This window comes from Ochotona curzoniae, unplaced genomic scaffold (genome assembly GCF_017591425.1).
Source record: "Ochotona curzoniae isolate NIBS_2020 unplaced genomic scaffold, NIBS_Ocur_1.0 scaffold_1037, whole genome shotgun sequence".
Taxonomy (NCBI): domain Eukaryota; kingdom Metazoa; phylum Chordata; class Mammalia; order Lagomorpha; family Ochotonidae; genus Ochotona; species Ochotona curzoniae.
The window spans coordinates 20073587-20090678 of NW_024467083.1; the positions used below are offsets into that span (position 1 = coordinate 20073587).

General features: G+C 51.4%; 1 protein-coding gene across 2 annotated transcripts in view; it reads right to left on the minus strand.

Moving 5' to 3' along the window:
- KCND3 (potassium voltage-gated channel subfamily D member 3) overlaps nucleotides 1-5178 on the minus strand; it is a 204366-nt gene extending 199188 nt beyond the window's left edge. For both annotated transcript variants that reach the window (XM_040998494.1, XM_040998493.1), the window contains exon 1: nucleotides 5022-5178. The gene's annotated coding sequence lies outside the window, so the exon portion shown is untranslated. The remainder of the gene's footprint in view (nucleotides 1-5021) is intronic.
- Between the last annotated feature and the right edge of the window lie 11914 nt (nucleotides 5179-17092).

Consider the following 17092-nt stretch of genomic DNA (forward strand, 5'->3'; position numbering starts at 1 on the left):
GCTTCACTTCACCCTGTAACCCTGCTTCACCTTTTCCTGCCCTCCTTCTCTCCTAGAGGTTCCAGATCTCTGCCTCCTCTCATTCCTGAGCTGTCACTGGACTTTTCCATCTGGACACCTCTGAAACCAGACAGGCTTAAACAGAAGCTACTTGCTTACAAAAAGCTGGTCTTCATCCTCAGCTCACAGCATCCCTAACCTCAGCCCTGTCAGCGGATCACCCTTGTCACTGTTCCATCCCAATAGCTGCTGAATAGGCAATAGTCACTCTACATGTCTCCATGAGGACCCAGGCTTCTTTCTCATTGGCCTTCTTAGCCTCTGCTCTCACCCCCACCCACTTTCTCTTTATTGCCTGGCCTGAAGCCCTTTCTGCTCAGAATAATTTCCTTGAAAGAGATTCAGGTTGTGCTTCACCCCACTGCCTACAACACAAAATCCAAACTCCTTGATCCACAAATGGATCCTGGTTTAACATGCCAGCTCAGGAGCCCATGCATTCATCCTGACCTCCAGAAACAAGGCCAGTGACTGGTTCACAGATGACCCTGAGGATGGCTATCTCTGGGCCATTCCTCCTTCTATTGGGCCTGTGCTTCCTTTTGATCTTTCCTGCTAGAGTTTCCTGTCTAGGCATACCTTTTCCTCTCCCTACTGTGAGACTGCCTCTTCCTATGGGCTTTTTCTTTGCTGAAGCCCCTGCCACCCTCTCCTCTGGCCAGATGCTTTAGTCAGTAATACTGGCTAACACTTACTCTGCATGGCATGACACTGTCTCTCAAAGATTATCTCATTCAACTCTCACCACAACCCTAGGGGGAGGAGTGCCACACCTGCCCCATTTTGTAGATTAGGAAAAATGAGGGTTTCTGAAGCATAACCATCTGACAGCTCCAAAGTGGCCGAGCAGGGCTTTTTCCATAGCAGGCAGCTCAAGGAGGGCTGACGGTGTGTCGGGCCTGGAGCTGCGGGCTTCGTGGAACGTTGCCATAGACTCGACATTGAGACCATTGGCATCCTGGCTTTTGCAGGCGAGGAACATGCAGCAGGAAGCAATGTGACAATGTTCTTCAGAGTGTCTTTTAAGTCATCTCTTAAGGTGCAAGCCCAGGCACTCTCAGTGAGGATTCTGGAATGCCACCAGCCACTCTCTGGCTTGTCTGTGCCCCACTCTAAGCTCTCCAGGAGCAAAGGCCATGACACTCAGCTTCTGTCTCATGACCCCAGAGGTAGTTCAGAGTATCTTGCCAGCAAGTGCTCCAAACAGGAACCCCAGGTTTGAGAGCATCACCTGCATCCCATCATCTGGAATCGAAGCTCACAGATTTCTGGAGCCGTCCAAGGGGAGCTTTATCGCTCCAAAGGCCTATCTGAATCTGGAGAATTCCTTCTAAGAGTCTGCTTCTGCCTCTTTACACTCTGGGATCAGTTTTCTCAAGAGTCACTCTCTGCCTCAGTGTTCCCCTTTTGCAGCTTTTTAAAAAAATAAAAAACAGATTCCTCTGTTTCCTAATAAAAGAACCTGTTGAGGAAGATGAGAAAACAATGGCAATAGCATCTGAAAGTGTCGCTACTCCGGGTATTAAAAACAGTGTAGATAAACTCTTGATTTTAAGAACCAAGGGAAAGAACGGGAGCCAGCCGTCCATGGCATTTAGAATACATCTTGCATGTTATACTTTTCTTTAAGGAATTTACCATTAGAGCTAGTTATGCTTTCTTTAGAACCCAGAGACCTTATAGTCTCCCAGCACACACTTAACTAGAATTTCTAAGGGGCAAGGGAACTTGGGAGAACAAGCTCCCAAGTTGAACATCTGTCACCAGCAATTGCAACTTGGGCTTAGCTGATGTTCATTAAGCACTGACAACCCTTCGAGCACAGTCCTAGGCACTCTTACATGCAACACTGAATGCATTTCTGTAAGATTCCTGTGAGGGGGTACATTCTGGCAAGCAGGTTACAGATAAGGAGATGGGGACTCTGAGAGCTTCCTACCAAGTGGGTACCTTCCATGGATATAGCAGCTTCAGATTTACCATTGATTGTCTCTCTGCCAACTGGCTTTCTAGATCTCGGTATAGCCAAGTACAGATGTCCCAGACCCAAGAGAGCCAGCTGCAGTTTCCCCTTCCGTACCTTCCCCAGGGAAGCCTGGGGAAAGGGTTTAGAAGGCCTTGCCATCCTGAACTGGTGAAAGCAAGGCACTGTCACCCTTGGGACCCTCATCTCCTCATCTGTAAAGTGAGGGAGAAAGCAACAAGGGACCCCGTGGTTTCAATAATCCCTGACTTTGCTGGATCCGGGACATGGAAATTATCACTCACTTCTCATGGAGACCTGGTCATGACAGCTGCCCCTACAGAGTGGGGAGTATCTGGGCTGGCTGCTCTGGGCATGGAGGCAGCCTGAGCCTCATCTCAGCATGGGGAGTTCGGGGAGTTTCAGACTCAAGCAAGTAATCAGTCTCACTTGGAGCCCAGGACAATGCAAGCCCCAGAACTCCTGCTTATCCTGCCCTGGAGAAAAAGGGAGCCAGGCTCCATGAGTGGACCTTGGACTCCTGAGCCAGTGTCCCAGAATGGAGCCCAGAGTCACACAGCCAGGGGCAAAGAGCAGGAGACTGCTAACTCAATGGGCACCTTGCACCCCGACAGGAGGGCTCCCTTCCCCTCTCATTCTTCCATGCTGCTCCACCCTGATTCCCCAAACTCAGTATCATACCTAACCCCTGCTGAGCCCATACCCTTCCCTGCTCCCCCCGCCCCAACCTGAACCAATCTCCTCCTCTCCAAGGGCTGTGAGTGCTTTACAAAGGACTGTCAGAGGAACTGTTTAGAGTGCAAGGAGAAAGCCAAAATAATCTTCTTTATCATAAAGTTCTCTGGTCCCAAAGCCAAGCCTTTACCTCACACATCAATCCAGGACAACCTCTTTAAAGAAGGCCAGGCAAGCACCAGGTTGCCTCCAGAGGCTCAGAACCTGTCTCCTTTGTACAATGTACCCCAAAGGAAGCAACTGTCCCATCGCTGTGCATGAACACCTGGAGTTCAAAGGGGGTTTCATGCCCCAGGATACATCGGGACCACACCCACTACATCATCACACAGGCCTGACTTGGTGCAAGTAGGGCTTATCCATGACTCCTGTCACAGCACTCGCCTCTGCCAGGCACTGACACCTCCCGGAGCTGGCCTAACTGTGAATTCCTGTACCAGCCACAACAGTGCGACCCCATTTCCAGCCAATGGCACCGCACATGCCTCAAATGCCAAGGTTTTACTAGGACGTGGACGCCTTACAAATGAAAAAATCAGAAGCTATTTTTGTTTTTGGCAGAAGAGTTTGACAGAGGGAACAACGGTGGGGGGGGGGGAAGCTGAGGAGGAGATGTGCAAGACAGGTGAGCTCTGAAATGACACAGGCGAAAAAACCCTGGAAACTGGGAACATGCTTGGCTTCTGCTGCGGAAAGTCAACTGTCCCCATTAAACAGCTTCTGTTGGAGAGGCAGACAGCCAAAACACAGGCGTAGTGACCAGGCAGCTTGTCCTGGGCTTTGACACTTAACCTGAGCAAGGACACAAGGCAGCCAAAATGTTACCTCCCCAATATCCCACTGGGAAGACCCCAGGGGAGAGTTTCTGGAAACTTACTTTCCACAAGCTCAACTGTCATCCCTTATCCCAGAATGGGGCTGGTCTGGGGCTGGAGGAGGGAGGTGTCTCATGCCCCAGGGGGCTTTTGTGTTCACTTGGACAGGCAGGCATAAAATGAGCAGAAATAACCAAGGTGGGGATCCGCGAACACTAGCCTTCACACACACACACACACACACACACCCTCTTCTCCCACACTGCCACTCTTAGGTTGGCCTGGGCACTTTCCCGAACTCCTTAGCAGTAAAAGGGTACAAGCTGCTAGTCTTCTTGGAGGTCGCCTGAGTAGCTGGGTCTTGTATTCAAAAGTGGCAAGGAAAATTCCCCTCCTGGCCACCAGTACTTCCACATGGGAAACGTACACATGCCTGGCTTGGAATTCACACACGCCCAGGGGCCCTTGCCACGACATCAAACACCCAGACTCCCTTGAAATCACTGTAAAGAAGGAAAACATGAAACCATCACGGACTTTCACGTACAATGCAGCCACGCAGGCTTGCTTTACCAATAGCACCTTGTGTGAGGGACCCTGATAAAGTTCACGCTGCATGCTCTCCTAGGAAACGCAGCACCGTTTCTCTGCTCTTAGATACCGGGGTCTGGAACCTCAGTCTGTTGCTGACTTTTCATCAGGACTCCCCCCTGTGAAAGGCAGAGAACATCGTGGACCTCCACGTTGCACCTCCAAGGTCCACAACCAAGCAAATGCCGGAATTTAGTTGATTCCAGACAACTTCTCTGCCCTGCCCCTTCTGCCCGCTGTGGGAACACCTGGCAAAGTTAAGTCCTGGGACCCCCTTCCCAGGGCCAACACGGCCACGGGGGTCACTTGGAAATCTTCCTCCAAAGCCGGAGGCGTGCACGCTGTGTGGGGTAGGACCGCAGGCACCCCAGCCTCTGGGAGACACACGGCCGGTTCACCGGGCTGGAGAACTTTGCGAAGCGCCCCAAACCGCCCCCGGCTTCCTTTCACTCAGCCATTTCTCTCATCCTTTCCCTAAGAGCCCGGCCAGAGCCAGCCGCCGCCACCTGCAACGGAGCCGGGGACCCAGGAGCAGGCACCCCCAAGGCCAGGCAGGCCAATGCAAAGAGGGCAAGGGTTCACACCCCCACCAACCTCTCCGCGCCTCGTCGCCGTCGCCCGGAGGTAGCTCCCCAGGCCGGAGCGAACCGACGCCCCCGGGCAGGTTGCTTGCACCCCACGGCCTCGGCCCCACCCCCAATCCTTCCGGCGCCCCAGCGCCCACCCACCCGGGCGCGGGAGTGGGAGGGTGCCGCGTGGGCAGCTGGAGCAACAGGCGTGGGAGCCGCGCTCCTCTCACTTGCCGGCTCCAGAAAGCTCGGTCGTATCCTTCTTACCTTCGGCGAAGGCAGTCCCAGGCCCCACGCTCCGTGCGCGCGAGGGAGCCGCGGCTGCGAGCTGGGAGCTGCGGAGGCGCCGAGCGCCCAGGCGCGCGGGGAAGCGCCCAGCAGCTGCCGCTCGCACGGCTCCTCCTCACCGGCGAAGTCTTGCTCGTGCCCTCCCTCGCTCGGTCGGTTCGTGCGTCCGTCCGTCCGTGGGGCCCTCCCTCCCTCCCTCGCCGCCGCCGCCGCCGCCGCCGCCGCCGCCGCTCCAGCCCCGCGCAGCAGCGCGTCCCCTCCCCGCCTCGCCACTCTGCTCGCAGGCTCCCGAGCTCCCTCGTTCGCTCCCTGCCCCCGCCGCCGCCACCGCCGGCGCCGCGCGGAGAGGAAGGAGCTGGGCCGGCCGAGGACTCTCTCCTCAGGCCCCTCTCCCGAGGAGGCTGTGGGGGCGCGGCGCGGGCGGGGCGGAGAGCGGAGTCCGCTTGAGGCAGCGAGGCTGCGCCCTCGGCTCCCTCTGAACCCCGCCGGCCAAGCGGCCCCAGGCCCCGCCGGAGAGCGCCCGGCCGCCCGGCAACAGAGGAGGAGAGGAGGAGGACCCGGAGCCTGGCCGCGGGAGGGTGCCCGGGGAGAGGGCGTGCGAGGGGGAGTGACTGGGTGCGCGGGTGTGTGGTGGTGGTGAGTGTGTGTGTGTGTGGTTTGTGTGTGTGTGTAGGGGCGCGTGTGAACGGAGGCCGGTGGCGGGGGAGACAAGGCCGAGCCTGGTGCTGCTCCACGACGAGTGGAGGAATCCTAGGGTGTGCCTGGAGGTGGCGGAGTGTGCCCGACGCGGGTATGAGCGCGTGTGCTGGCGAGGGTGGGCACGGGCGTGAACGTGGCAAGGTGAGCTCGACGGGGGGGGGGGCGGCGGAGGCTGGGCGAAGAGCGGGGTATGCGGCGTGCGCGTGAGCTCGGGGGCGTGTGTGGCTAGGGACCCAAGGAAGAGGTGGCAGGGAGCGCAGGCGAGTGTGCGCGCGTGCGTTTTGGGGGTGGCCTTAGCTGGGTGGGTGTCTTTCTCACCTACTGTCCACGCGGCAGCAGCAGCACCTGCTTAAGGCCAAGACGGGCTACCTGGTGGGGTGAAGCCTGCCACCTTGCAAGGTTCCGGGTTCACCCAGGGCTCTAAGCCGCCAGTGCCAAAGCTGCAGAGGTGGGGAGTGGGGCTTGGGTGAGGAGGTATGCCACCCTTAGCCCATGGAAGAGCCGCGTTCCTCCTCGGGCGCCGGAGCACCCCCGGAAAGGTTGGGATTCGCCTTCCCATTCCACCACGTGTATCCAAAGCCCCAAACCAAGAATCTGGACTTAGTGAATTCTTGTACCCAAACCGATCCCCTTCCGCCTGCCGCGGGGTCCAGCCTGATGCCCAGAGATCCCCCAGTGTCCGGTGCCTCTATTCGGGATAGGAGTAGGAGGTGGACATGCGCCCACAAGTCGGACCAGCACTCCCACCCTCAGCGCCGGCATGCCGAAAGCGCAGTCCCGGCAAAGACGGCTGCGCCGCTCAGGTTTCTCCGGCTGCCTCCACCCCCGCGTTCTGGAGGTGCCTCGGCAGGGACCAGACGCTTGGCTTGAAGGGTCCATAGTTCTGGGTGGAGAGGCATGTGCTGAGGAGACAGAGGCGCCAGGCTAGTGCAAAGTGCGATGCCTGACAGGGATGAACTGACATGAGTGGTTCTTCATCGGGGCTGGTAAAGGCCCTAAGTCCAGAAGGGGCTTCTGTCTCCTGAGAGCCCCTAGTCCTTTTTCGGGCTGAAGTATGGTCATCTCAACCCTGGCAGCTTGGAGGTCCACACTCACCTGCTACCCGGTGGGTCTCCCCAAAGCCGCTGCCAGCCCATCAGTCTGAAAGGTGCTCAATTGGCCTTTCAGGAGGTGGGCGTGGGCCCCATTAGCATTTGCCAGGAGTCCCAGAGCTGTGTGGGATTTGCATACTGATTTGCATACAGTAATAATGATTAACAACACTGCCACTCCCTGGCAGACAGGGGAAGAATTCAGGGAAGGCCCTGGCGCTTTTCCCACTTCCCTCCTCCCTTCCCAATGGGGAAGAGCTAATTTTCTCACAATTGACAGCCTGAGTTGCCCCAATCCCTGGGAGAAGGGCAGGTGGCAGGAGGCCCCTTCCCTTGCACCCTTCTGCCTCATGCCTAACTTGGGAGTGTTACAACCCAGTGTTTTATTTCTGCCTGAGTTTGAACTCCTGTGTGTTCTCACCTTTGTATTGCAGCTTGACAGCTAGCTCCAGGCCTGGGTCTGTCCCAAAGCTTGAAGATTTCAGGACAGCCACTTGAGGAAATCTTTTCTCCCCTGGAGGGGTCAACTAAATAGGTTTACTGTTGCCTCCTTGGGCCTCATAGATGCCATGCTTGAAGCCAGGACATGCATTTGGACTGCTCCTGCCCACTTCATCTCTCCCTGCCCCGTTTTTCCCAGGCTCTTGTTCAGTGAAGTCACTATAAGACCATTCTCTCATATTGGTCTGGAAGAACTAAGAGAAAAATAGGAAACACCTGGGCTCCTGGTGTAGGCCAATGTGGTTTGTGTTTATCAGCCCTTCCTACTGCTGTGCGACCTGGAAAATATCAGCAAGTGATGAGGAGAAGGCAGCACCTTGTCTCGGACAGTTGAAGGAGCCACTGCCCAGCAGAGGTTCCGCCCACGGATCTCGTCTGTCCATTCTGCCTTTCCGGCAGGGCCTGTCTGCACCTCCCCGCCACCCAACCTTTGCTTTGTGGCTCGGCCTGGCCGGGATTCTGCTTGCTTTTCCCCCATGACACGGCCGCTTTTCCTTTAACTCTCAGCTTCTATTTAAAAAGCTAATTTGGGAGCTTGTCGATGCTCCCAATTCAGACATTTTAAATAGGAACTGAAAGTCAGGAGCTGCCAGGGCACTAGATTTCCTGCCCATAGCTGAAGCATTTGTTCAGTTGCTCCACTGGCCCTGGCTGCGTGTGTGTGTGTGTGTGTGTGTGTGTGTGTGGTGTGTGCCCACATGCTCTGAGCATATTTCAGGCTATCTTTCTATTTAAAGAAGGTGCTCCTATGGATGACTGTTCTCTCTGTGTGTATGTCCCCTCCAAGCTGTACACACATGAAGAATCTTTTGTAGTCCCGTGGCTCTGGCCGCTATTTGCAGAGCTTATCCCCGTGGACTGGGAGGGAACACAGCTGCCTCTTGGCTGACATGTCAGACTGCTGTGGCTGCATAATTGTCTCCCAAGGTAGCTCCACGCAGGTTTGTTCCAGGAAGCCACACCTCACAGCGTCCTTATGATGTCTCCCACTTTCACTGCTGGTGACTATCTTATTTTAGTGACCTGTACCAATGGCCGGAGCAGGAGTTTTAGAGGTGGATGTGGATGTGGTATATCTTGGGGGTGAAAAGCATGCTCTGAGGTCGAACTGTGTAGGTCTGAAGCTGCTTCTGCTATGAACTAGCCGTGTGATATTGGGGAAGTTACTTCACCTCTCTGTGCCATGATTGCCTTGTCTCTGAAAGGGCAGTGACTAGCACTGTCTATACTCTTGGTTGCTGTGAAGATGCAATGAGCTGTCATAGACCCAGCTCTTATAAGAGTGCTGAGAACCTGGGAAGGCCAGTGTCATCATTGGTTGTTGTTGAAGATAGGAATGTTGCAGACAGGAGCTGAAAGGAAGCATACACACGCACGTGTACACAGTCATGCATGGAACAGTAGAAGTGCCAGGCACAATGAGTTAAGTTCACCTGGCAGAGGTAGCTGCTTCCAGAAGCTGCTTAAGAGGGAGACTGCTGGTGAATGTACAGAGAAAGGGTCTCTAAGATGGAGAGGAGGAGGGGGCTCTGGGCCAAAGCCCATGGGAAACATTCCTGGTTCCAGCTTTATGTTGGCACGGTAAATTCTGTGGCCCTCACTGTCCATACAGTCCCAGCCTCCCTGGTTTACGCAGTCGCACAAAGCAAGGCTTTCTGAAAGCAGAGCTGCAGTGGTACCCTCAGAAAGGGTGACCCTCTGCCTCCCTGATCTTCCTGTGGGTCCCCTGTCTTCTCACTTTGACCTTGCCTTTGCTGCTCAGCCCTTATTCCTGCAGCTGGGTGTATGCACATCTACTCAGTAGAATTCATTTCACCTTCGTCTGTGACCATATAGGGAAAGAAGATGGGAACCCAAGAGGCCACAAACAGGAGGAGGAGTCTGAAGGACTGAGAACAGCAACGCTCCCCTGTGCTTCAGGGCAGCCGGGCTACATCGGCTAAGGCTACATCGGCCTTGAAACAGAAGAGCCACCCTCTACCGGGTTGCTTGTGTGACTGCCAGTAAGCCTACACTGTAGATACACCCGGCATTCTCATTTATGAGAAAACAGGTGGCTGGTGGAGAAGAAAACTCCAGAGGCTACACAGCTGACTGAAGCTCTCAGCTCAGCACAGGAAGCTGCTGCTGTTTTATTCTCATGAAAGCAGAGTAGAGGGGATGCCCCGTGGACCTGGCTGTGTTGTGCTTCACTGTGTTTGCCTGCTAACAGGCTGGTTGTAGAGTTCGGGCTTAGTGTGTTCAGTCCTAGAAGGTCAAGGACATACTTCCTGGGTATCCTTCTTGGTTGTTCAGCTTGGCCTGGCCATAATGGTGGCCCTGATGCCGGAACCCCCAACATTGCTAAGTCATTTGGTCTCTTTGGGAGGGAGGGAGATCTTCCCTTTCTGCAGTTCTAACCCCATTTGGAAGGTCAGTAGACACCAGGGTGGCCTTCTCATTAGTCAGTGTACTTGGACCAGATGTGACAAATAAGTAGTCATCAGAGTTGCTAGGCTACAGTGGAGCTTCTTTCTGCCAGCCTGGCACCTGCTCCAACCCAGGCAGATTCTGGAGGAGGCACATCTTGGGGGAGGGCTTTCTCTGCAGCAGGACCTCTGACAGTGGGAAAGACCAGGGAAGGAAGGAGCAGAAAGAAGAAGGAAAGGTTGAAAAGGGCAAACTGGCACTGGGAGGCAAACATTTCCCTTATCACTTCCTATCTTTCTGGAGACAATTTGTAAAGAATGGGTAGAGGCTGGGATATGATGAGGCTTTGAAAAGTTCATGGGAAACAGAATTCAAAGATGTTTACCTTGATGCAAAAAGATTGAAATCCATGCATCATTTTTGTTTCATAATATGTATTTTTCTTGAACTTTTTGAGGGTCTATTATATGCATAGATTTCAACACTTTTTACACAAAAATAAATTTGGGAATTTCTCTGGAAACCATTTGAAGTGTCCTCTGCCAGCTCCTGGGTACGGTGACTTTTGCCACCTCTGATGGCTCCTTTTACCTGAGCACCACTGCTTTCCAGGTGGCCTTCTTGTTTTCTCCATCTGCCCTTTCCCTTGGACAGCTTATGCCAGCCTATGGAGTCAAGTTCACCCAGAAGTTCAGTATCCCTTCCTGTATTTTCCCTGACCTTTATCCACTGCATCTATCTTTGTTCACAGGTGTCTCTGTGCTTCAGCGCTCCACCCTTCTGCCACTGATCTTCTGAAAATGATTGTTTCCTCCAGAATACCCCATTCTGGCCATGCCCCCCTCACCTGCCTTCTGCTGCCTCCTTTACACGTTTCTTTCTAGCACGTGGACCTCTTCTCTGTTACCTTTGCCATCTTCACGCCTTTGCACCTGCCAACCCTCCTTCCGGAAATATCCTCTACTGCTTCTGATCTACTTCTGTCTTTCTCCCAGACTTCCATTCAGTGGCAAACCTCAGACACCCAGCACCAAAGTCACTTAGGAAGCACTAGTAAAGTCTTCCTTGTATCCCAGAAGATCTAACAGTCCCCATCTTTGTCTTCCAGAGTACTTTCTGCCTGCCTTGTTTGGGATTCTGATGACCTGTGCCATTGGCTGCCTACGCAATTGAATCCTTCACCAGCCTGTGGGCTGTTGACAACGAAGACCACATCCTACTCCCATCTGCATCCCAGCTCAGTGCTTGGCACACTGCACATGTTCAGTACCTTTGCATCATGAATTTATATTAACCTTCATTCCTGTGACCCCTTGATTGTGTGTATCTGAGAACAGGTGATACATTTGCCAACTGGTCACTCTCTAGGTCCTGATTGATCTTGAGCACCAGCACAAGGACAGAGAGAAAGGACAAAGGTGTTCGATTTTTGGCTGAACTTAGATGAAAAGAGGCCCAGAGCCCCCTCCCCCAGTGCGGGGCAGGGCAGAGAGAAGAAAGGGCTTTTCGGACCTACAGAGTGATCCTCAGTTGATGCTGCCTGCAGGGACCTGGTCAGCTTTCTGCTCTTGATTTTCTTTTTTTCTCCTTTCTGGAAGGAAGTCAGTCATATCCCCAGAGGTATCACCCCCTTGGGAACAGCCAGGACACAGTTGGATATGTCCCTGGTTGCTTGTAACTGTGACTATTTACCATTTAAACTGGCCTGGGAACTAGCCAAACTCCAGGTAGCCTAAATCCTGGCATAGCTGGCATGTCCAAAGACTAGGGGCCATCAAGTCTAAAACTACATGTAAGAGGCTTGAAAAAATCTGGGGACAGTGGAGGCTTAGTGATAGGAAATGGGTTTTGAATAGCCATGACTTCAAATCTTGCCTCTTATATTCGCCATCTGTATACATTGGAGAAGCCACCTTACTTCTTTAATACTCAGTCTCCTCCCCTAAAAAGTGAATTGTAATAATGACATCAACTTAGACGATTCATGAGGATGATGTTAGATAAAGCAGATGACATGAGCCATTACAATCGCAAAAGATGTTGGTAGCAGAATCTACATGTGCCTGAATCTAGCTTTTCTATATCTTAAACTGCAAACAGGGCTTGTTTGTGAAGTTTAGGCAGATCAGAGGATTTCTTGCTATGAGATTATTGTTCACACTGGACCACAGGGAACATGGGAAGTCAAAGAAATTTGCCTTTAGGCTCCTGTTTCCAGTGGCTTCTCATTCTATTCTGAGACACCCCATTCCTGTAGCTTAGAACATCCGGCACACATTTCTCCTTATTCCCTCCTCACGAACAAGAACTGATAAAGTAAGTTAGACTAATGTGTAAGTGACCATCCAGAGACACATCTTCTGCCAGGTAAGTACTCATCAGGGTAATGGAGAAACCTTAAGAATCCTCAGGGACTCTTTCTGGCTCATCAAACTGGTCCCACTGATGCAATCCTAAGCAAAATGGCAGATTACTTCTGGATTCTGCAGCCAGAGTCAACCAGAAGTATTGTAGGAGGCGGTTTTGTGTACCCATTATGTATACCAACCTCCTTTTGACTAACAGATGTAAACCTCAAGCACCAAGGCCACTTCTGTGTTAGTCAGGTGCGTCTTTAAGTTCTGAGCTCAAGGCTAGGGTTGGGTGTTTTCTGCCTCGCTAGGTCTGTGGGAGACCCAGCTGCAAAATCATTAATTGCTTTGGTGAGTCAACAAGTAAACAAAGACGGTCTGGCTACTGTCGTCATGCTGCAAGGTCGTAAGAGGCTTCTGGACTTCTCTGCAAGATCCTCATTAAAAATGAGTCCGCATGGCTCTTAAAAAAGCCTGTATTATGGAAAATTTCAAACCTTTACGAAAGATGAGAGAATTATATAATATACCCCTATGAACTCTCATTTAGCTCTGGTCAAGACCAATCCACAGCCAAACACACTGTTTCTATATCCTATTCTCCCCATCCATAACTTTGAGGCAAATTCCATGTAGCCCACAATTTCATCTGTAAATATTTCCGTAATTGCACCCTTGTGATAGCCGCCAAAAGCCAACTGTCCAGGCAGGAAGTCCTTCTTCGCTCCCATGATGCAAGAATACATAACTAGTACATGCATCTGTGTCCAGGAGCAGTCTCTGGGCTAGACAAGCCTGTCTTGTTCCTTGGGTAGAAGGGGGGCACTGATAAAATGCCCAGCAGCTGTGCCTCATGTGCAAGTTTTTAGGTGTCAGCTAAGCTGACAAAGAGAAGCAAGAGTTATAGTCATGAATTTCAACTGGACTTTTAACTCTTCAAATGCATTCCTGTGTTTAGCTTTCACCAATTCTTATTTCACTACCATTTTACAGATAAGAAAGCCAAGACTTCAGGTCCCACAGCTAATAGACACCTGTAACTGGGACAGACTAAATACTAATGTCTAGGTACTAGACTACGTGTTCAATGTCTTGTTTTCCACAAACCACAATGCCTAGATTCCCTTACAGTTATGTTTGAGCTTGCCACTATGTTCTGGGCAAGGTAATAAGAAGAGCCTTAACAAAACTCACGGAAGGTGCATATTCTCTTTTAACTTAATTTTTCTCATGTAGTCCAGTCCCATCAGGCACATCCAGTACAATCCTGCATGCTCTCTTTCTTTCTCCATCCACTGATTGAGTGAAGAGGATTTAAGGGCTTGTAGGAAGCTCAGGTACTAAGTAGGAAGGTACCGGGTCTCTCAATGGCTTTGTGGAGCAGAGATCCTTCTGAGCCATCATGAGACTGTGGCATGAATGAGTAAAAGATGAACTTTTTAATGTGAATCTGTTGAAATCTAGGTGACGTGTTAAAGTATAAAGCTACCCTACCTGATAGAGTGTCACAGATGGGATTGAAAACCTCAGACTGACTATGACAACATTAGAATCTTCCCCTAGGTCACGATACCTCCAGGTACAACAAAGAAGAATGCTGTGAGAGAATCTCTTGCATGCTCCTAGAACTGTGTTTAAGGATATCCCCACTTAGCCTCTACCCATATGGGGCTGCTTACATGAGCTACAATTAATTTTCAAAAGACTTATCTATTTTCACTGGAAGGGCAGATATATAGAGAGAAGGAGAGACAGAGAGAAAGGTCTTCTATATGCTGGTTCACTCCCCAAATGGCTGCAACAGCTTGGATGTCTGTGCTTGGAGGTAGAGAATTAGCCGATTGAGCCAGCGTGTCTTTCCCCAGCTAGAATTAACTTTTAAAATTCCGTTTCTTAATTGCAGTGAATGCATTTTAAAAGCTCAGCAGTTCAAGGTTGCCACCCTGCACTATGCAGATAGAGAACATTGCCAATCAACAGAAAGCTCTACTGAACCCTACCTCTTAGACCTGGGTCCACAGAGATCCTAGGAGGGAGGCTGTGAGAGTGTCTAGTGAGTAGAGTAGTTTTTACAGGCATAGAGGTCGTTTCTTCGACCCAAAACGTCAGCCTTTGCTCCTGCCATTCTCAAGTAGCCCTTTAGCTGTAATCTTGTGGCCTTCCTGCCCTCACTGATGACACTTTAGTTGTGATTTTCTCAAACAGAATGACTGTGTCACTTGAGGGCAGAGTCAGCCTCTCATCTCCACCTTAGCACTGGTGCCAGTGCTAAACATCAGATACCAAGAGCATGGCAAAAGATCCTGGGCTGTGCCTTCCAGCCTTGCCTAGGAAGTAGGCAGGGAATTTTCTAGAAATAGCAAGTCCATCAAGTTGGTGACATCTTCCATCCATTCTCCAAATAGCAACCAGAGTCTTTTCTCAAACACAGACCCAGCCACGTTGCCTCCTGGTTGCAATCCTAAAAGTCTCCACAACCCTGGGTATTGAGCAAACATATCTCAGTGTGTCTCATGTGGAATCCCTGTTCCCTTCTGTCTTTCCACTGATTCCTCCTGGGTCCCTTGAGCCTGGTGTCCCTGCCATATTGAAAGAGTTGCAGTCTCTTAACCCTGGGTTTCCTTCTACCCATTCAGAGTTGACTCAGGCTGTTTCTTCACAGGAACTCTACCCTCTTGCCCACTGTTTAACTGGCACCTACAGGTAGGGATCAGATTGGAAACACATCTTCCCCACCCTTATGTTCTTTAACTGCTGGAGAATTTGCCACACTTCCCAGCCACTCCTAGGGAACAGCAGCTATTTCAGTGCAAGAGTGAAAAGCAGAGATTGTATTTGCGAGGTTGATCTCGAGAGCCTGACCCTTGCTGCATTCTTCCACTTTATGCATTTCAATCCCTCTACTCTCTGCACGCACACACACACACACACACACACACACACACACACACACACACATTTTCCATCTACTTGATTCCTTTGCATGGCCACAAGGGAGGCAAGTGGAACCCTGTCAGTCTCTCACAGAATGGGAGGCCCAGAGGCCTCTGCTCCTTAGAAACAAGTGCTACTGAGTTCCTGTGCTTTGCCCTGCCCTTGCTTTTGATGGACAGGACAAGGTGTGGCCATTTCAACCCATGCTTGTTGCCAAGAGGTTCTCAGGGCCCTCCCCTCTGTTGGATGGTTTTTATGGACATCAGAGCAGATAGAGGCAGTGACTCCAATGCCTAAGACAACATCACAATAAATTGCCATGGCGGCTCTTCCATGGCTCATAAGTAGTAAATCAAATCTATTGAACAATACATTTACTGCAAATTTAAGAAGTTGTTCTTCCATTTTTTAAGTGTATGTGCTAAATCATGCTCAGAGTCATAAAGAATGGAGACAGCCAGTTTTAGCGTGGAAAAAAAAAAGCAACAAAGAAAAACCCTTCGTGCCTCAGGAAGTTAGACAACTCCTTGTCTTTTGTTGATGAGAGAGTGAATAACCTTTCTGGTACCTCCATGGCGTGCTCCTCCCACCCAGACAGACTGGAGTCCCCAAACTGGTGAACTGGTGACTTCTTAGCTAAGGAATTTTGCAAATACATGTTCAGTGTTAGCAGGCTGCTTTCTTTACTCTGGATTCTAAAGTGGACAAAAAAGGAAACAGACAACAGCCTCCTTTAGTGAGTTACAGCAGAACTGTCTGCCTGCGTGGTGGGATGGTGGTGAGGACAGGGGAGGGAGGAAGTTATAGGCTGTTTCACATACACCTACCCCCCAACATGGGAAGATTCCTTTGGCTTTGCAGGCCTCCTTATTGAAATACTGTTGGCTTGAATTCCAGCCCCAACTTTAGGTGCTGTTGAGCCAGGGCATGCAGCTGCACTTCCTCCTGCCTATGTCCTTTGCCCCATCTGCTTGTAAACAGGGGAGCTGTTGTTCCTTGTTCTCCAGTCAGTGCTAGTTGAGTATGTGTTTACTGTTCAACCCCTTCATTCATTGTACACATCTTTACTGAATGCTTACTAAACGCTGTGCTGAGCAATACATGGACCCTGGCTTCCTAGGGCGGGGTTCGGGATTGAAAGACAGGTAGCAAGCTCATACTCTGCATTGAAGGCAAGCCCACATAATTACATCTGAGCTCAGAAGAGCCTAGAGGTAAACATGTGCTAGGCTTTCAGGTTCCCAAAATGATGCTACCAGGTAGATCTGTGATGACTGTCCCTTTTTGAATGTGGGATTAAAGGGGAGTCTTGCACTACTGCTACAGTGATATTGCCAGTTGGAGAGAGGGGTCAAGAGTGTACCCTGAGCAGCATGGCAAGGAGGCACATGGTGTGACCAGAGCAGTCAGAGGAGCCCACAACCAGGCTGGATCTGCAAGAAAGTGCAGGAAGGGGATGAGCAGCCACTGGCGGAGCACAGGTACCGGGGCCTAGCACAACTCAGCTTGTGTCTGCAGTAGGAAGCTCAGGGCACAAGGGATCACCGAGGGACTTCAGGCAGAGGCATGGTGCAGCCAGGCCTACATTTGAAAGCCTCCTCTGTCCCAGCAGTGTGGAGAATGGGTTGGAGAGGAACAGATGGGAAGCAGCGGGACCAATTAGCAGACTAGTACAGTATTCCAGGGAAAACATGAAGAGGGCCTCTGCCAGGCCAGTGGCACTGGGCATGGACAAGAGGGGCAATAGAAAACTAAATTGGAAGCAAAAATGATCAGGGCTCTGCTTGGCTGGCTGTAGGGCAGTGCCAGAGGGGCCCAGGCTGGGCCCTGATGCCTGGGCAGCTGACAGTGCCAGCACAAGGCAGAGCTGGCTAGGGGCATAGGCACAGGAGGAAGTAAATCCGAATATTCTCTCTCTCTCTAACTCTTACTCTCTCTCTGTTTGTGTCTCTGTGTATGTGTGTCTCTCTTGGATCCTTTCCTGCCAGAGCTGCTCATGTCAGGCTGGAGAAAGCTGTCAGCTGAGAACATGAAGACCTGACAGGAAAGCTAACTTTCAGAAATA